General features: G+C 38.5%; 1 pseudogene; it reads right to left on the bottom strand.

Moving 5' to 3' along the window:
* Positions 1–4,615: 4,615 nt before the first annotated feature.
* Positions 4,616–5,171, bottom strand: LOC140507669 (prefoldin subunit 3 pseudogene; annotated as a pseudogene).
* Positions 5,172–5,415: the final 244 nt, after the last annotated feature.

Below are 5,415 nucleotides of genomic sequence, written 5' to 3'. Positions count from 1 at the left end.
TCATTGATAAGTTCATAATAGAAAAGATATTTTAAAATAACTTTACTCTTTGACTCAAAAATTCATTGTTGGGAAAATGCCTTGATGGAAGAAATCACTGAGATTATCTTCTCATTGGTCATTGGATAAAGATCTCATATTAAGCAGGAGGCAATATACTACAGTGAGATCAGTAGACTAGTTATTTCTAGCTCTGATATGTATTAGATATGTGAGTCTAAGACAAGTTATTTATTGTTCCAATGCTTCTTCAACTTTTTATTCTGTAAAATTGAGGCCCTCTCTATCTTGACAGGCAGTTAGTGATACAGTTGATCAAGCACTAACCTAAGAGTTGAGACAACCTGGGACCAAGTCATACTTGTGGTACATTCTGGCTGTATGGCCTTGGGCAAGTCACTTTACCTTTTTGGTATCTAAGGCAACTTTTAAAGACTGTGGCTTGCAGAACAGTGGCTGGTCTAAATTGGTAGAGGGAGTTGCCTCATCAGGAATGCCCTTTCCTAGTAAAACCACATGCTCATTTTCCACCCGGTTCTTCAAACTCCTTCATCAAACCACCAGGAATCTCATCATCCCGCAAGATCACATCACCCTTGCTACTCATACCTCATCAGTAAGTATCATCTACCTCTGGGACCTCTCTGGAAGGTGGAACAGGAAGCCTCTCCCCAAACCTCTAAGCAGGGCACTTAGGTGAGGCATCTCTATTTCCTACCCAGATCCACTCATTTGGATTTCTACATCATGCTCCCTGTGCTAGGTACCTCTCCTCCTTTCAACTTCCTTTCTTGTATTTTTTTTTTTTTTTTTGCCCTTCATTAGACTGTAAGGTTCTTGAGGGAATGAATGTCTTACATTTCTGAATTTGTGTTCCCAGGACTTAGCACAGTGCCTCACACATAGCAGGCATTTAATAAATATTTATTAACTGACTAATCTGTGCAAAAAATCCGAAAATAAAACAAAAATACTGTAAAACTACCTACCTTACCATGTTTCGGGAAGCTGGGCTATTGTCAGTCATCTTGACTTTTGTCTTGCCACCAGACTGATGATTCTGGAGGAAAGATTTTGCTCAGCTCTGTCTCACTTCAATCCAATTCATGAGCAAGTCAAGACATCACCCTCCTGGCGTTATTGCTTCTCTTTGAGAATGAAGGAAGAACAGCAATCTAGAGGGAAAGGTATTTGCAAACCTTAAAGTTCCATATCAGTTTTCATTGTTAAATGCCAGTTATTAAATTAATGTCTATAAATGTCCAAAAACCATGAGTCTCAGCTCCTTCATTGCTTTGCTTCTACTTTGTTACCATTACCACAAAAGTGGAAAGGGGCTGCATAGGCTGAAAGTCATATGGGATTGTTAAGTCTTCTAACTTCAAATCCACTACTTTCCCCCCAAAAAACAACATCACCTTTTGCCTTTCTTGCCTTCTGAGGTGAATTAAACTAATTTTATCCACTCATCCTCTTGACAGTCTGAGACAGCTATAAGTTTTTGGTCTCTGTGATCTTGAATAACTTGTGAAAATGTCTTAGAAGGAGATAGTTATGAATCAGTCATCTGATGACAGATTGCTTCAGTGTAGTGATATCCCCACCCACTTTCTTGGCCCCGTGTCCTTGTGTAGCAAGTATCAATCTTGGAGACCACATTTTTATGCAAACATAACCGTCAGCTTTTTAGATTGATCTTATGGAAATGGTTTTCTGTTTATGATGACCGATGTGGCAAACAGACATGCACTGGACCTTGACTTCTTCTCCTATCTCCTACATTGCGAAGACATGGGGCTTCTAAGCCTTATATAAATCTAAAAGCCACAGTGGAAAGATGGGTTATTCTGTTGTAAAGGAAATTAAGGCTTTAGTCATTGAAATATAATATAGGTAGATAGATAAATAGAAGATAGATAGATCAATGGAGAAATAGACAGGTAGGCAGATAGCTAGCTAGCCAGCTAGATAGTTAAATAGATGAAATAAGTAGATAGATAAGTAGGTAGGTAGATAGATAGATTAAATAGGTCCATAGGTAGGTAGATTGATAAATAAGTAGATAGGTGTATAGATAGATAGATGGATAGATTGATGATAGATAGATAGATAGATAGATAGATAGATAGATAGATAGATAGATGATAGATGAAAGATGGATACATAGATGGATAGACAGGTGGACAGGTAGAAAGAACAAAAAAAAAGAAGGGAAGAAGAAAGAAACCTTGATAGACGAGTGGAACATGACTGAAATGACTGAACAACAGTCTGCAAGGGAAGACAGTAGCTTAGAGAGGCCTGGAAAAGTCTTCTTACAGAAAGTGGGACTTTAGCTTGAAAGAAGCCAGGAGAATTAGGAGGAAGAGGTGAACAGAGAGAGTTTTCCAACTAAACTCACTCCTTACTTTGACAAGCTTGTGATACTCTAATTCCCCCTTTGCTTCTTTAAAATGGACACAATGATCATGTTTGTACTATCTTTCTCATAAGGCTGTTGTGAAAATCGAGATAATCCATCTATGATAGCAACTAATATGAATGTCAGCTTGTGTGCAGGAAGGGACCTTAGCGTTCATCCAGCTTAATCTTTGCATTTTACAGCTATTATGTTTGTAGTGCCAGATGATGTACAGTAAATGATCTGACAGCCGATGGGTAGTCTTTTACCTCCCCACATTGTAGAAAGGCTACCTCTATTTAGCAACACCCACGCTCAGAGGCGTGGGTTTATACTTCCTGTTTCCCTGCTGAATCTAATTCAGATCTGCCATCCTTAGATGTTAAGGGCAAACTATTTTTCAGCTTGATATACTGCTGTGAAAACAGGCTTCTGTGGCTGTCACAATCAGGATCTAAAGCAGTTTTAATGGGTTATCAGCAAATCATGCTTACCCTTAAGTTTACAAAGCATGGAATGCTTTGTAATCCAAAATGCTCTGGATGTAGCTTCTCATCTCAAAGGCAAACCCCTTCCTCTTAGCCTATAGGGCTTCCAGTCTGAGGCAAAGAATATTATGTTCTTTCTCTAGACAAGACACTCTTTTGTGCTGAGGGGATATAGGAGCACAAATAAGATTGCTCCTGCCCTCAAGGAGCCTACCATTTAGAAAAAGCCATAAATCAAGACATTGATAATTATAATAAAAATAACCACACGATCAGAGCATTGGAGAGGTTTAGCCATGTAACTGAATTTTTTAAAAAAAGTCAATTGCATGTAATGTATGGACGTTGGTCAATGAAATAGGTCAGAGAATCAAACTCTGCATGATTCTTCCCAAGTACTGAGAGGAAAATTTTGCAGATGGGGAAGTATAATCTTTCTAATACTCAAGTGATTTGTCCCAAGCCACACTGCCAGTAGGTGCCAGAGCTATGATTTAGATGGGAACTTCTGATTCGTTATACTACACATATTGTTTTTATTGCATTTATTTAGTATGCACCAGAGATCTGAATACTTTTTCTGTCCCACCTTCCACTGTTCCTTATAAGCTCCCTTAGGAATGAGAATCTGAAATATCATATAATGGAATGGAAAAAATGTTCAATTTGGAGTAAAAACAAAACTAATCTGAGCCTCAAATTCCAGTTCTGTTTCTTACTAACTGTTAAATTGTGGGTAAGTCAATATTCTCTGTGCAACTTAATTTTTTTTTGAGACTTGCTTTGCCACACGTTTAATTTCACTGTTTTAATATTTAAAAAAATAAAAGTATCAAACCATTCTGAATGTATTGCTCAGTTCTTGAAAGTACAAGAAGACATTGAGATTGAACTCCACAGCACGGTAGCAGTTTCTTTACAGGCTGCTATCATGTTGCCTTCTTAAGTCCAATCAGCTTGCAGACTTCCTTCCTTTGAAAGAAATCACCATTTAATTTAATTTTCCCTGTTAAGATGTCTTAAAGAAGAAACTGTCAGGATGGTCAACTCAGATTTAGCCAAAAGATGTGAAGGGCATGAGCAGAGGGCATTCAGCAAATCAGAGAACAAGGTAGGACCTCAACAAACTCTTTTGCTGTTCAGATATACTTCACATCTTGTTTATAATGCGATTCATAAAAAAGGACAAGAAAATCAGTAAACTGACCAGTAACTAATCAAATTGACATGAGACAAAAAATCAATTTGTGAAGTACCAAACTTGGAGTAAACTGGTTTAACCCAAAACTACAGGTCTGCAAGATTTTTCCAACCTCTAAACTGACTTTGCTTCTTCAAAGGTAAGTTACAATAAAAAACAAAAAAAGCAACTTCCCCCACCTCCATCTCTGCAGTACCGTGTCCCCCCAGCCCTCACCCCACCAAATGCCCAACAGTGCATTTCACACATTCTCCAAAAGATCCAGAACATTAGAGCTAACTTTGGGGATAACTGAGTCTAATCCCAACATGACTTGGAAAAAACATAATAATTTCATGAAATCTAAATGAGATCAGATTTTAGTTTTACAAATAAAATGTGTGTTCATTATTGGCTTCAGTTTTACTCTAGAATGTTTTTTTTCCTGAAACACTATTACTCCCAAGTCAAAATTTGGATCTCTTGAAGTGCTCCAAGCCTCTTGAGAAAGTTGAGTCCCAAGATCACAGGTGGGAACACTACTTGTTAGCCTTCGGGCTCACCTTTGTTTCTTCTCTTGACATCCCAGTTGTAAACCTGAGCCATATTGACTTCTGTGGCGATGGACTGATCATGAAGGAAGTTCAGAGTGCTGATGGTAGTACAGTGGTTCTTGTGTAAGAGAGCCTGAGCTGCATCAATGTCAAAGATCATGTTGACTCCAATCACAGGAAGACTTTATCCATAAGAGGAACTGAAGCCTTGCAGTAAAGGTTATCAGCCAGTAAGAATCTAGTCTCCAGAGACTTTGTAGCTTCTCTTTTCCTCTGCATACATTTTAAAATGTATCATGTGTGTTTGATTTCAGAAATCTGACTTTTTAGACTTTTTTTCTTCTGAGTGAGGTTAAGTTCCATAAACTTATACTTCTCATCCTGCTCATCTAATTTTTTGAGCGCAATATCTGCATACTCATTCTCAGGCTGTTTAATAAAAGCACCCGCATCTTCTATGAGCACCAGCTCAGGGATGTCCAGTTACCTGCAGTGCCCATTTCCCCTGCAGAGTTCCTGGTGTTCAGGAGCTCCTTTGAAGCTGCCATCTTGGAAGGAAGCCTGATCTTTTGCTTTTTGGTTTGTTTTTTTTTTTTTTTGAACTAGAGGACTGAATAGACAATTAGGAGGCATAGAGGATAGAGGGTCAACTCATCTTCCTGAGTTCCAATCTGGCCTCAGACCAGCTGCATGAGTCCAAGCAAGTCACTTAACCCTGTTTTCCTCAGTTTCCTCATTTGAGCTAGAGAAGGAAATAACAAACCACCCCAGTATCTTTGCCAAGAAAATACC

Source organism: Notamacropus eugenii, chromosome 5 (genome assembly GCF_028372415.1).
Source record: "Notamacropus eugenii isolate mMacEug1 chromosome 5, mMacEug1.pri_v2, whole genome shotgun sequence".
Classification (NCBI taxonomy): domain Eukaryota; kingdom Metazoa; phylum Chordata; class Mammalia; order Diprotodontia; family Macropodidae; genus Notamacropus; species Notamacropus eugenii.
This window is presented reverse-complemented; position numbering and strand designations above follow the sequence as displayed.